Source organism: Solanum pennellii, chromosome 9 (genome assembly GCF_001406875.1).
Source record: "Solanum pennellii chromosome 9, SPENNV200".
NCBI lineage: Eukaryota > Viridiplantae > Streptophyta > Magnoliopsida > Solanales > Solanaceae > Solanum > Solanum pennellii.
The window spans coordinates 44,880,946-44,897,338 of NC_028645.1; the positions used below are offsets into that span (position 1 = coordinate 44,880,946).

Here is a 16,393-nt window from a genome sequence, read left to right on the forward strand (position 1 = left end):
TTTGGCTAAAATGCTTTAATTTAATTCACCTTTATTTGAAATCTATAAAAGGGTAAGAAACCGACTTACCACTTAAGTGAGTTTACTTAACTTGCAAAGTTTATTTATTTTTTAGGTTTAGATAAAGACAATCAATTTAGTTTAAACAACTAAAACAAAGTGGCGTCTTTCGGGGAATTTGAGTTTTTAACCCTAAGACTAAAGACAACCAATAAAAAGTAAATATACGGTAAAGTAAAAGAGATAGAGAGAGAGAGAGAGAGTTGGGTCCAAATTCGATTTATGTCCGCCTGGACCGGTATTTGGACCCATTTCTTTTGGGGGTTTTGACCCATTTCCATTTGGCACCTGTCCTAAGTTCTAGCAAAATAATAATAAGGAAAACGTTACAAGGGCTTAAGCCTAAAAATAATAAAATACAACATAAAATACAACATAAAATAAACAAAAAATGGGATTTTGGCCACAAGACTTCAATTCTACAATTTGTTTCATATTCTCCAAGTTTGGGGGACCTGTTCATCAATTTTAAGGCCGAGAGACTAGAAGGAGAAATTTTGAGCCTTTGTGCCTCTCTCGAAATGTCGGAGATAGATTGGATTTTATAGTGACCCCGGGCAGATTTCACATGTAGCAGAATAAATAAAACACATAAGTACGAAACCACACAATATTGAGCAACTCGGTTCAACACAAAATAACAATAAATCTACAACTTGTTCTATGCAAAAGCTACCGACCCACAGAAGGGAAATGGATTAATGCACACTTCCTATCACATGAATTAATATCCTTAGATTCCAAATTTAATACATTAAGCCATGAAAATAAGAAAGTTTCCAGAAGTTGCCTACGATTGATAAAATGTTTTTTCTTATTTTTTGTCAAAGTGGTACGCACGAACAATCTATTATCGCTTAACTATCCATCAAACTCCTTATTATGTATGACATCACATCATCATACGGGAAGAAATAATAGTGATAAAAAAATATAATTTAAAGTTTAGATGTGCTCAAACCTCATTTTAACTCAAAACCAAAAAATATTTAAAAAATTATAAAGAAATTAATCCAGGCACGATTTGGAGACGAAATAAGTCAGCGACATACATTCGACTTCTCATTTGAACACCATGATGATTTTATGAACAAATAAATACAACAACATCTAAAATCCCTATTGAGAGGCTTCGAATTCAGCGTAATGTTCACCAAGACACACTACCCGCAGGCTCATTCAATTCTTAAAAAAAAATTGAAAATGCATATATGTACATATATGTGCGGAAAGATTAGGCATGTCCACAATATGACATTTTATGAGCTACATGAGAAGCAACTAAGAGATGTACAAGTCCAAATAAATCCTCAAAATTTAACGAGACAAAGACAACACTTCTGTTTGAAGAAGAACAAATCAGTCAAGCTTTATCAAACATAACGAAAATTATCAGCAAAGGGTGCAATGATACAGAGAAAACATAGCAGGTTATTACAAACACAAACCATCTTGTTATCACATTCACACAGTAATAAACCATGTTAAAAAGCAGTCAACTGCATGAATGTACTTTCAACCCCAAAAATGTCTAAGTTGCGCAAAAATAATAGATCAATGAACAAATTGCTACGCATTTGAGGGATAACGTAAGTCGACGATGTGATCTTGATCGAACATTAAATCAAAAAAAGAAAGAAACAGAAAAAGGACATGAACAGAGGCTTTAGAGGAAAGAGAAACGTGAACTAACAACTTCGAACACATCACACAAGCTCGTCTAGACTCCACAGAGCTACAAATAGCCAACATAAATAGCTTGAAAGAAACCAAAGGGATTTTGAGTGGTTTACCTTATTCAGGGCAGCGAACCGAGTCGGAATGAGCAGAAGAGGCAGCGACTATCACACAAAGGAAGACTCAAATAAACTTGCGAGATTGAACCAAAAGAATGAGAGCCCATAACCGAACTAAACCTCGAAGAACTTTCTGTTCAAAATCTACTCCCTCTTTATTTCAAATACTTGATTGATTCTTAAAGCTCTTTTATTTTCTATAACTTTGTCTAACCCAAATTTTTCTTTTTCTTTCAAAATCGTCTAACTCCAAAAAAATTTCTCTATCTCCTCTTTTTTCTTTCTGAAAAGTAAGAGATTATTTATAGGGGGAGATTAGGGTTTGATTTTGGGAGAGAAATGGGCGATAATGGAACTCCCCAAAATCACAACTCAAATTTCAAAAAAATTCTGCCAAATAAATAGATGCTTGTACGATATTAAAGGTTAAATCTCAGAAAACTCTGGACGATGGCAACGGCTTGAAGGGCTTGGATCAATTCCAATCGTCCTTGCTTGGCGACTTGTCCTCGTCTTGCGCTACAAGGACGACTCGCGTCTGCTCTTGCTGCCAGGACATACAACTACTTTACTACATGAGCAAAATGGAGAAAAAGACGTTGGGACTACTTTCCGTCCATCTCCGTCTGCTTTGCGGGCGTTTGAGCCGTTGTCTGTCCACTCGATCTCGCGTTAAGAGGCATGAAGCACGTACAGTAGTCCGAGGGATGCTCACGCGCAGAGCTACTTGAACGATGTGAAGACGCCGTTAAAAAGTCATTTTGGGAAAACTTCTGGGACTTTTTAAGTGTTGGGTATTCTCCTTTTGGAAAAAAGAGAGGGCTGGGTCGAGTCTAAGGAATGGGTTGGAGAATATCAAATTGGTTGAATGATTTTGGGTAAGTTAATGGGCCAATTTTTGTGAGATATTGGATAGGTCAGGTCTCTGATGAAAAGAACTTGAAAGGGAATTGAGTCTGTTGGGTTGGTTGGGTCAGAAAAAGGGCAAGGTAAAATAATTTGGGCCTCAAGCTTGGTCTTAAAGATTGGTAAATTAGCTAAATTGGTCTTATATGATGATTTGACTAAACATTGAATAAGACGAATTAATAAAAATTAATTAATGAACTTCTTGATCTTAGCGAAATAAAATAATTAATTTAATTGTAAGCTAATGATTCAAAAATATAATCATAATTTAACTATTTTAATAAAAATAATTATTAAAACAAAAAAGTTTTTGAGATGAATTATCTTGAAATGTTTATAAAATATACTAATTATGTACAAAATTATATAAAACATTTATATTACTAAAATTATGAAAAGCGGTAAGATTAATTCAAAATAGCTTAAAAACATTCTAACGTTACAAAATCTAATTATTTCAAATCATTTAGAATTAAGAGACTCGTCAATTAATTATTATCGGGGAGGGTCAAAGTTGGGTGTCAACACTCACCACACATGGAACAAGTGTCAATCAACATGGACCAATTCCACTTCTAAGAGAGACATGATCATAACAAAGTAAAAAATAAGTTATCTACAAAGTCACAACCATGAGTTTAGGTGTCAAAGAATATGCATTTTTGTTCAAACATTCACAAGAAAGTACCACTAAAAAATTATACCTAAGTAGAAAGTATCACACCACTCAAAATGGTCTTTTCTTTTCTCTCTGAAAAAAAAGTTATTCCTAAAGAAAATAAAAACATTCGGTTCAAAAGGACTATCCTCAGGAAACTAACTGAAAACAAATGTCAAGGAACTCATCCTAAAAAAATGAAAGACTCAATAAAACAATAAAAACAAGGAACTTATTCTTAAACCTCACACTTAAAAAGATGTTATTTCCCCAAAGCATCAAATGAAATTCAAAACAAGAGTTTGAAAAACTCTTTGAGGCCTTTAGGCCTAGCTAGTAGCATGTTCTCTTTATATTCATCAAAGGTCATACGCACCCCAAACTTAAACTCAAACATTCTCCTTAGCTCCAAATTTTGGATATTCAGACTTCTCCAAAACCTATAAAAACTACACAAAAAATGACTCTACAAAAACATTACACTATAAATTGGGTCGCCTCCCAATAATCGCTTAATATAACATTGCGGTACGACACAAATAAATTTACTACTTCTCTTTCCACTTTGAACTTATGAATTTTACCCCCTAACTCTGCATCTATTTTTCTTCTCCTCTCAGTGGGAGGTGGTTTAAAGATAAAGGAACCAAGTAATATATGTCGCATTATGCACTCTTGGCCCTTAGGTGAGGAATGTCGTTTTGTTTACATGGACTAAAAAATATTAGAACGTAGGAGCCTTGTTCCTCATCAATACACTCATTAATTAGTTCAGATTTCAGATGAAAGTGTTTTGAATGAGATTCAAGTTACCTCAACTCCGAAGTAGCATTATTTACAACATTCTCACTTTTGTACTCTTTCTCAAAATCGATATTAAGGAATAAAGTATAGTTTAATGGTTGGAATTCCTCCGTTTGCTCCACTAGTTAGTGATGTACCGTGGTTTCACGGTATTTTCAATGCTTTTTCGTGTGTGTCCAAAAGCCTTTTTGTATTGATTTTTATGTAAGTTTTTTCTTATTTGCAGGAAATCTGTCCAAAGATGAAGGCGGAAGTTTTTGAGCGAGAAATGCAGAAGAGACCACCTACGGAGCTTACGACGGTCCGTCGAGTCTGTGACGGTCCATAGGTGGCATCGTAGGGAGGAGGCAATGACGGCCCGTCGTGACCACTAAGGTCCTTCACGAGGTCCGTCGACTCAGACGCGTATGGACAGATTTTCAGTAATTAGAATCCTTCTTTTATTAGGTTTTTGTTTTTATTATAAATAGTTGGAAAAACGTCGTTTTGGGGGGTTAAACTATTAGACTTTTGGTTAGACTTTTCGATAATTTTAGTTCTCTTGTTCAAGTATTGAAGAATTAATTTAAGTAATTGATACACTTTTTCTGGAATTGATTGTTGGTGTTTTGTTGATTAATCAAGTGAATTTCTGGATTTTATTCTTTCTCATTAAAGTAAGTGCATCAATTCTTATATTAAATATATGAATAGTGTGATTATGACCATGGGTAACTAAACTTCATAACTACGGTTGTGGAAACCATGGGTGAATAATGAGGTAAAATCTAACCGAGATAGCAATTCTAGAATAGTGTCTTGCATGTATTGATAATTCTTTCCTTTAGAAGTCTTTTTAATGGATGGCCAACGTTAGACTCGCCTTAATGCTACTTGACGGACCAAGGAGGTAGATAATAGGAAAAGAATTATCAACATAGATTTAGTGTATACTATCTAATAGGCTAGTGTCGGTTGGTATGAGGTAATAACTTAGTAAAATATCGAATACAATGCTTAATATAAGGTAAAAGTAAGGGTTAGTATAGCAACACACGTAGCCTAACCAAGGTGCGGAGTGAAATTTTCTAGATGCCGGACCAACGATTTAGAGATACATAACTTATCACTTCACATGCAAGATACTAGGAAAGAATTGTTATAGTTAGAATTATCAAGTTAGGAACCTGTGGGGAACACTTAAGCCCTAGTTACTTTTATTAATTGATTAAGCTCCGAGATTTAAATCTGTTAGTTGTTAACTTTAATTTTGTTAGTTATTTTCATTAATTTAGAAATAAAAACCCCCTTTTTGTCTTTTTTTTCTAGGGAATAGTTGACTAAATATTAGTAATAATAGAATAAAGTTAAGTCTGAACTATTTTCCTCGTGAGATCGATCCCAACCTCATTAGTTGTGTTCTTTACTTGATACGACCTCTTTACTTCTTATTTGAGAAGTAAGTTTGAGCGTATCAAATTTTGGCGCCGCTGTCGGGGAAAGTAGCATTTTGATTAACTTAAACTTATGATTAAAGTTTAGTCAATATTTTCTTAATTTTACTTTTCTATTGTTTTTTATTCTTGCAGAACTAACTTCCTTGTATGCCAAATACACGTAGAGAAAGAGAACCCTTGTTTCCCTACAACCACGAATTAAAGCGTACACTATGCAATATGAATCAAAACTTGGGTATTAACGATGATGATCCAAACCAGAACATCCCAGCTCCAGTTGATGCTCATGGTCAGTTATTACCTGATGATCTTGGTGAAAATCAACAAAGGGGACAAAATCCCGCTCCACGTCCTCAAGAATACTATAGAGGTTATGATAATATTGCAGACTCTGATGAGCCACCTGTCTTTCCCCCTCTACCACAAGGCCACACCTTTGTGGTAACTAGTAGTCTGATGCAAATGCTCTCTGCTAGAGGTTTGTTGTCAGGGCTACCTTCTGAGAACTCACATGCCCATATAGCTAAGGTAAGGGCAGTGTGTAAAATCTGTGGAGGGAGGCCTGATTTGAATTTGGATGTAATAGCGCTAAGAGTATTTCCTCTCTCACTGACGGGAGAGGCTGCTATTTGGTTCACTGAGCTCTCTTATAACTCAATTTTCACTTCGAACCAACTAAGGGACGTTTTCTTAGCACGTTATTACCCGATCTCCAAGAAACTAAATCACAAAGACAGAGTGAACAACTTTGTGGCATTACCAGGAGAGTCACTTAGCAGTTCTTGGGATAGATTCACTTCATTTTTTAGAAGTGTCCCCAATCACCGCATAGATGATGAGTCACTGAAGGAATACTTCTATCGGGGACAAGATGATAATAGTAAAGTGGTATTGGATACTATAGCGGGTGGTTCTTATGGGGAGTGTCCTTATGCCGAGATTGCTGAAAAGTTAGAGAAAATCTCCAGGAATAATAAAGATTGGAGTACTAGGAAGTCAGATACTGGAAGAAATACCTTCACAGTGCAATCCACACACAACCCAGCCACACATGAGATTCATGAAGAGATGGCTCAGATGAGAACTGAGCTTGGGTTGGTATTAAAACATGTCACTAGGGGTGCAGAAAAGATAAATGCGGTGAACTACTTGTCTAAACCATCACCACCAAATGAGCAGACGGGGGGTTTCAGACCGAATGCCCAAGGCTCAAATCAGGAGAATTGGCGCCAAGGTCAAGGAAACCAAGGTCGAAATTATGGTAACTATAACCATGATGGTGGAGGTAGTATGGCGCGAGTTGAGGATATGTTGCACAAAATGATGAGGAGGTTCGATGCTAGTGATGAGCACATTAAAGAGTTAAGGAGTGATTTAGCGGGTATTGGGCAGAAAGTCGATACACATGCAATATCGATTAAGCAGCTTGAGTTGCAAATGGCCCAATTATCTGCGACTGTGAACACGCGGCAACCCGGCACTCTTCCTTGCAATACTGTCCAAAATCCAAAAAAATGATGGACACTGTATGGCAATCAGTACTCGGGGTGGTAAGCAAACCATTGACCGACCTATGGCGTCTAATGAGGAAAAGGTGATAAAAGATAATGATAAAGTGGTAGAGGTTAGTGGTGAAGTAGAAGATAACACAGGAAAAGATGCTGAAGTGCCTAAAAAGGTAACTCCCATGCCTAGACCACTACCCCCCCTTTCCTCAAAGATTAGTGAAAGAGACTGGGGATGGTAAATATCGGCGTTTTATAACAATGTTGAAGCAGCTTTCTATCAATGTCCCTTTGGTAGAAGCTCTAGATCAAATGCCCGGTTATGCCAAGTTTATGAAAGATCTGGTTACAAAGAAAAGATCGATCACTTTTGAGGATGATGATAGAATGCAGCATTGTAGTGTTATTGCTACAAGATCTCTAGTACAAAAGAAAGAAGATCCAGGTGTGTTCACTATTCCTTGTACAATCGAGTTATTACATTTTGCGAAAGCATTATGTGATCTGGGGGCAAGCATAAATCTCATGCCCCTCTCGACTTACAAGAAATTCGGTTTGCGTGATCCAAATCCCACTGCGATGCGGCTACTGATGGCCGATCGAAATGTAAAAAGGCCTATAGGGATACTCCACGATGTTCTAGTAAAAATGGAGTCGTTCATATTTCCGGCAGATTTTGTTATTCTTGATTGTGAAGTCAATTTTGAAGTGCCTATCATTCTTGGGAGGCCATTCCTTGCTACGGGTAGAACCTTAGTTGATATGGAAAAGGGGCAAATGAAATTTTGGTTGAACAATGAAGAAGTGACCTTCAACATTTGTAGGTTCACGAGGCAGAGTGGTGAGCTCCAATCTGTATCTGCTATATCCTACAAAGTTGGTAAGTCATCCGAGACACGAATAGAAGAACGTCTAGGTGTAGAAGCATTAGTGGCAGTGATAATGAATTTTGCGATTGCATTGAAGAGTATGGGTCATTAGTCGTGACTCTTGATCGTGGTGATGTTCAGTTTAAACCGAAGAAATATGAGTTAGACATGAAGAATCGCGAGTCTCCACCCGCAAAACCATCTATACAGGAGGCTCCAAAGTTAGAACTAAAAGCTCTCCCACCTCATCTCAGGTATGAATTCTTAGGAAATGGTGACACTTTGCCGGTAATCATTGCATCAGACCTGAATGAACAACAAGTTGAAAGTTTGGTGAAAGTGCTAAAAAGGTTCAAAAGAGCTATTGGGTGGACTATTGCGGACATTATTGGGATCCCTCCTGGTATTTGTTCTCATAAAATCCAACTCATGCCCGATCATAAGCCAAGCATTGAGCACCAGAGACACTTAAATCGACTTATGCAAGAGGTCGTGAAGAAGGAAATCATTAAATAGTTGGATGCCAGAGTAATATATCCGATCGCCGATAGTAGTTGGGTATGCCCAGTTTAGTGTGTACCTAAGAAAGGGGGAATGACTGTGGTCCCCAATGAGAAAAATGATTTTTTTCCAATGAGACCGGTTACTGGATGGAGGGTGTGTATGGATTACCATAAATTAAATGCATGGACCGAAAAAGACCATTTTCCTATGCCCTTCATGGATCAGATGTTGGATAGACTTGCCGGAAAAGGGTAGTACTGTTTTCTTGATGAAGTCTGAGTAATCAAGTGTCTTCAGTCGTGTCGCGACGTTAAATCAGGCTGGTTGGGAGGCAACCCAATACGTATCCTCTAACCCAACTATAGTTCTCTTTCTAGTAATGGTAGCATTTTCTACTAATGGGTTTTAAATTTTTAGGTAGCACATCACCAGGAAATTCTGCAGAAAATCACTCTGCAACATTCACTGATGGATACATCGACGGACAATCACGCTTGCGACGGACCGTCGCATGAATCCGTCGTTCCAGGTACATTTTTCATTTTTTTTCAAAATCTCCAACTTTTACTTAGTGTCTTTTGACAGACATCTATGACGGACCGTCGTACCCACGACGGTCCGTCCTAGATGTCTGTCAAAAGACACTAAGTAAAAGTTGGAGAGGTCCGTCCTGCACAACCGTCATGGTTGTCAGAGACCCTTGTCTTAAGGGTCTCCATTTTTTTTTCTAAGTGTCCACTAACGGACATCTACGACGGACCGTCGTACCCTCGACTGTCCGTCCGGCATATCCGTCATAACGGTAAGAGACCCTTCTCCTAATGGTCTACATACTTTTTCTAAGTGCCCCACGACGGACATCGACGATGGACCGTCATTGTCACGACGGTCCGTCCTGAATATCCGTCATAACTGTCAAAGACATTCCTTCTGAGGGTCTCCAAATAAACATTGTTGAAGTAATACATGACGGACCCCATGACAGTCCGTCATACTCACGACGGGTCGTCACCTGGTCCGTCGTTTTTCACTGCTCCTCCAAAGATGCGGAGACAGCGGGAGGCACGACTGATAGTGCTGTTGCTGATGAGGACACTACTGAGGGTGTCCAGACTACAGAGGTAGTGGGTTCTGGGGAACCGTACCCACCAGCTTGCTGATCGCCGGCACTTTGCGCCTCATGTTTGCTTCACCTGCCACTCTCGTATTTCAGTTTTTTTATGCATTGGGGACAATTGCATATATTTTTGTTGGGGGTGGGTTAAATGGAAAGTGAGTGCTAGGGTGAAGTTTGAGTAGCCTAATTCACGATCCTCTTTTGGGGTTTTCTTGCCTGTGTTCTTTTTCCCCAAAAGACTGATTACTTTTATTCTTGAACCGGCATGTTATATCTTGTGTACATAGTTAACTCTGAAGCATGATGGCTAAAACAAATATGATATCCCGATATGAAAATGATGCATGACTAGGCATAGTAATTGATAATTGTGTGACTCTAAACATGACATAGAGATACACTACTGCATGACCTTGAATCTAAGACTCGAACTAGGTGTCTAATAATCTTGGAATGTAATGAATGTCAAGTGAGTTTGAGGAAAATTCGAAGGATCCACCATTGAGACTGAGCTAGAACTTGTCTGGTTAGTCTTGCTAAAAGTAAGCCAAAATGAACAATTAGGAAAGGATCATAGGCCTATGTTCGAAATTAAAAAAATGAAGTTAATCCTGTATTGATTCAAATGATTTGAGCCTAAAAACAGATTATTATTTTTCACCCAACTGATCTTATCTGGGAACAATCTGTTGGCCCTGGTCCCTTCTTGGACATGTGCATCTCAGTTTATGCCAAAAGCTTAAGTTGAGGGTAAATGGCCCTGACCCAACCGTGGGTATTGTGAACCTTTACTCATGGCAAAGTGATGAGTTGAGGGTGTCTGTTATCAGGAATACTCCAAAAAGTGGGTTGAATGAATGAAGAGAAATAAAGAACAAAACAGAACTGACTAAAAAGAAAAAAGAGAAGTCACTTACATATAAGGATAAGAAAGGGAAAAAAGCAAGATAAAAAGAAAATAGAGAAATTGGGCGAAATAAAACGATAAAAAGGTGGTACGTTTAGCCGATATGTCAAGGAGGGAAACAAGTCACTAAATTATACCTAAATATACCCTACCTGACCCTGAGCCTATGTTACAAGATAAGAAAGTCCTATCGTGATCCAAAGAGTTGTATGGCGAACTGAAAGTAGTGAAAATAAGGGCAAGCTTATGGCAATATGTATGAATGAGTTGTGAATTTGTTTTGAGAGTGAGTGTTGAAAAGTAATCCTTATACTCAAACTAAAATTATTGTGTGAAAAATGAGGATATTGTTTTGAAGTGAGGACACTAGTTGCAATACCGGAAATATTAGCACCTCGGTGAGAAATTGAAGAGGATAGGTGTCAGTGCGTGGTGAGTCTGTGTCATGGTCTAGTTCCACATAATTCAAGCCTAATAGTGACAACATGCATAAACATGATGAGAATGATCGGGATTGATAGCCAAATGATTGCGAAAGCTAAAATATGGATACTCTTCTACAAAAATTTTGTAGTGAGTCATAGTGCGTCGCTTGAGGACAAACAACGAATTTAAGTTGAGGGTGTTGATGTACCGTGGTTTCACGGTATTTTTAATATTTTTTCCTTAAGTTTAGTGTGTGTCCAAAAGCCTTTTTGTATTGATTTTTATGTAAGTTTGTCCTTATTTGCAGGAAATCTGACCAAAGATGAACGCGGATGTTTTTGAGCGAGAAATGCAGAAGCGGCCACCCTACGGAGATTATGATGGTCCATCGAGTCTGTGACGGTCCGTAGGTGGCATCTTAGTGAGGAGAGAAGTTGCTGAAGGAATATGGAGAAGTCTGACCTAGTGTGGGATTACGGAAGTCCATGACGGACCGTCATAGCCACGACGATCCGTCCTGCTGGTTCGTTCTAATGATCAGAGAGTAGTCCCAGTACCCACATACCAAGAAGTTAAAGTATTATGGATCGGATACCCTCGACGGACCGTCGTGCTTGGAACGGTCTGTCATACCTATTCGTTGAGGGTAATGAAGAAAGCAGCAGAAGAATTTGTGAAGTATGGGACGACGGAGGCCATGACGGCCTATCGTGACCACTAGAGTCCGTCACGAGTTCCGTCGACTCAGTTCCGTTTGGACAGATTTTCAGTAATTAGAATCCTTCTTTTATTAGGTTTTTGTTTTTATTATAAATAGTTGGAAAACCTAGTTTTTGGGGGGTTAGACTGTTAGATTTTTGGTTAGACTTTTCGATAATTTTTAGTTCTCTTGTTCAAGTATTGAAGAATTAATTTCAGTAATTGATACACTTTTTCTGGAATTGATTGTTGGTGTTTTGTTGATTAATCAAGTGAATTTCTGTTTTATTCTTTCTCATTAAAGTAAGTGCATCAATTCTTATATTAAATATATGAATAGTGTGATTATGACCATGGGTAACTAAACTCCATAACTAGGGTTGTGGGAACCATGGGTGAGTAATAAGGTAAAATCTAACTGAGATAGCAATTCTAGAATAGTGTCTTGCATGTATTGATAATTCTTTCCTTTAGAAGTTTTTTTAATGGATGGCCAACGTTAGAACTCGTCTTAATGCTACTTGCCGGACCAAGGAGGTAGATAATAGGAAAAGAATTATCAACATAGATTTAGTGTACACTATCTAATAGGATAGTGTCGGTTGGTACGAGGTAATAACTTAGTCAAATATCGAATACAATGCTTAATATGAGGTAAAGGTAAGGGTTAGTATAGCAACACACGTAGCCGGACCAAGGTGCGGAGTGAAATTTTCTAGATGCCAGACCAAGGATTTAGAGATACATAACTTATCACTTTACATGCAAGATACTAGGAAAGAATTGTTATAGTTAAATTTATCAAGTTAGGAACCTGCGGAGAACACTTAAGCCCTAGTTATTTTTATTAATTGATTAAGCTTCGAGATTTGAATCTGTTAGTTGTTTACTTTAATTTAGTTAATTATTTTCATTAATTTAGAAATAAAAACCCCTTTTTTATCTTTTTTTTTCTAGGGAAATAGTTGACTAAATATTAGTAATAATAGAATAAAGTTAAATCTGAAGTATTTTCCTCGTGGGATCGATCCCAACCTCATTAGTTGGGTTCTTTACTTGATACGACCGCTTTACTTCTTATTTGAGAAGTAAGTTTGAGCGTATCAATAAGTCATCATCCATAACAATTGGTAATTGGGCTTCAGATGCCTTAATCTTTTTATCAAGTCAGCCTCCATGCCATGAATATCTGAGTCAAATTGATCTGTTTTTTTTTTTGTGTGTGTGAGCTCAACTCTTCCTTGAATTGGTTGGGTTGTCATGTATGTTAGACCATCACGAATACTCTAGAAATTTTAGAAGTTGAGTTTTTTCTTTTAGGCAAAATTTGCTTAATATCTCTGTTTCTCCATAACTTTTCCGTGTTGGGCATCAATATCTTCTAATTTAGCTTAATTTTAATTTCTAGTTGAATAACATCCATCTCATCCTGCAATTTCATTATTTTTATGTGATCTCCCCTACATTCAAATATTTATTCAGTGATTCATGGATTAACTTTGTCTAGCATGATAAGTGAATTCACATTGTATGCCTCTTCTTTTGCATTCTACGCTTCATTGCCCCTACAAAGAGCACAAATAACAGAAGAATCATAATAGGAGTTGGGGGGGAAGGTAATAAGAATTAGGGCAACCATTTCAATGAATATATGGACGACCACAAATATGACATAAATGACATTCTTCACCCAACTAAGATCTATTCCAATCATTCATATCAATAAGAGTACAAAATTGTTCAAAGAAAAAAATAATAACTTCTGAAAATAACAACTAAAAAAGCAAAAAATAAATAGATAAAAAGAACAAGTATAAACCACAAATATGATATAAATGACATTCTTCACCCAAGTACGATCTATCCCAATCATCCATATCAATAAGAGTACCAAATTATTCAAAGAAAGAAAAAATAATAATTTTTAAAAAAAAACCAACTAAAAAGCAAAAAATAAATAAATAAAAAGAACAAGTATAACCTAGAAGAATAGTTAATTTCTAATTCTCTTGTGGCAGCGCCAAAAACTTGTTGCTCCCAATTGCACTCACAAGTGTTGCGGTCACGCAAGTAATATACTGGCTCTTAAAAGAACCAATTATCGAACCCAAAAGATCTGTCAATTAACTATTTTTATTAAATTATATTGGTAAAATAAATCTCATGTATTATATTTTTGACTTAGAACTAATTTTAGTTGTCAAGTTACTGATTTACAGAGTTAATTGTACTAGTCGAGTATCAAGCATCTAGTCGCCTGCTCATGTTAGTTGTCTAACTATATCATTCAGCGGGGATAAACATGCCTAATTGACGAACATTTATATTTCACTATGTTTCGTAATCAAGCAAGTTGTTCGTCCTTGCATCACTCCTGAACATAAATCACCTTAACCAAATGGATCGATCGAGGTATCTATATTCTCTAGTCTTTTTAATTCCTCCTCTCTTGATTTTAAGATTAGACAATATATTTATCTCTAGATGACCTGTCAAGAAATACTAAAATAAGAATATAAAAGTACCTCATGATTACAGTTAAGAATTAATTCATAAATCTTAAATATTCAACATTCAATTCGTAGTTACAGCACTAGAACAAAGGTGTTTAGCCACTTATCTTTAAGAAGAAAAAAAAAGAAAAAATCCCTAAAAAATATTAACAACATTCTATTTTCTATTATTGATCTCTTCCCTATAATTATTTTTATGTACTATTATTTATAGATATAGAAATCCGTAAATAAATGATTGAGTCCAAAATAAATTAGAAATTCTAAATTAAGGAGTTAAATTCCTTTTTATTTTCTCCATGAACAAGTTCTCTACCGCCTTCAACATGCTGTTGCGGCTCTTCGCTGACTGCCAAGTCAAGTGGCAGTCAGTTTGTATCAATTCAATGTGTAGTGATATGCACTCCTTATATATTATACATTATTCTATTTAATTTAATTCATTATGTTGTCTGGTTAATTTTTTTTTATAATTTTTATTGTTAATTTATTTTAATTCCACATTTCTTAAACTTTGCATCAATTTATTCACACAAATAAAATATATTATGTAACACAATTCATAAAATTCATGCTTAAAAATGGACAAATATAAGTAATAAATATAAGATAAGTAACGATAAAAAAATTGTATTTTTGACCTCATATTACATTGCTCAAAAAGGGGTCTTACGAATAAGGAATTAAGAAACTATTTAAAATTATTAAAAATATTTTTTAAAAAGAGTTACATAATAGCTTTACTCAATACTTTTTTTATTTAAGAGTGGTTAATCAATTTTAAATATATAAGTATAAAATTAGAAACAAAATAGGTAGCTTCAAAACTTACTTGGACAGTTTAAGGATACTAATTGTTATAATCTTAAAGTTTAACATTTCTATTTAGATTAATTAATTAATTAGTTTTAAGGATCACACATTATCCAAGCTTTCAATCTATTTTGTATTGCTTTTTTAAAATTTCACAGCCTTTTAAGTAGTATAATTGTGAAGAGTGTGATGTTATGATAAATGTAATTTACGTTTTTTCATAATGTTTGATAAAACTCTTATTCGACTTATTCATATGGGATATCTTTTGATAATATCATTTCTTTTCGTTAGAGAGTATTTAGATATATTTATAACTTCTGGGCTATGACTTACAATATAAGAAGTCTGAAGATAGTTGCACCATAGAAAAATAATTTTTCTCATTAAAATTATTTATTTTATTAAATTCTAAAATAAAATTTAAAAATTAAAAATTTAATGATCCACTTTTTAATCAAAAACAACTTTAGTTTCCTTATTAAATAAAATGTGAATATAATAACGGAGTTACTAACTGATTTAACGTGATATAATTACTTTTTAAAACAATATGTAAAGATAAAATTTTAAAATATAAAAATGTGAATGAAACACATTAAAATTAATAAAAAATTAAAACTGTAATTTCCTTATTTAAATAAAACATGAATTTAAAAACTGAGTTGTTAACATTTTTTTTTTTGAAAGTGAAATAAATAATAGTCTATTTAATTAATTAGGAATTATTCAAGAAAAGATATAAAAAAATATTAGCCATTATCCAATAATATATTATAGTACAAGAAAAAATTGTAAGTTCCTCAATATGTGTTTATTGATATAGATATATGTTGTTATTTTCTTTCTCTTAAAAATTAAAATCTTAGTTAATAATTTAAAAAAAACATAACAAAATGATAAAAATCTTAAAGTATTTAAAAATTATTGTTTCTTTTAAAGAAAAATATTTTATTAATATCACATAAATTAGTAAAGGACAAAGATGTATAAATATTTAAACCATTTGATATTTTGACATTAAAATAATCAAAAATCATTAATGTCTACTTGTCGGCATAAAAAAAATAATTTAAATGATTAAAACTAATAATATTTAAAAATTAATTTAACTTTATCATTTAAAATTAACATCTAATTATATATCCTCAAATCATACCACATTTGAAATTCTCTTTTAAAATAAACATTTAAATAATATTTAATATTTCATGTTTTATATCAATTTTTTGTCTTATCTGCATTTTAAAATAAATATTTTTTTAAAAAATAGAGCATATAATCTATATGTTCTATCTTTAATGATTAAAAAAATTGATCTTGATAATAAAAAAATAAAAATATTAGTGATAATAATTAAAAATCTCCAACTAAATA

The 16,393-nt window shown here is 34.8% G+C and overlaps 1 long non-coding RNA gene across 1 annotated transcript; it reads right to left on the minus strand.

The window, feature by feature from the left end:
• Positions 1–254: 254 nt before the first annotated feature.
• On the minus strand, positions 255–2,735 carry LOC114078619. The gene is made up of 2 exons (XR_003580270.1): positions 1,854–2,735; positions 255–360 (listed from the first exon to the last, which is right to left on the minus strand). It is a non-coding gene; the product is annotated as an uncharacterized LOC114078619 (long non-coding RNA).
• Positions 2,736–16,393: the final 13,658 nt, after the last annotated feature.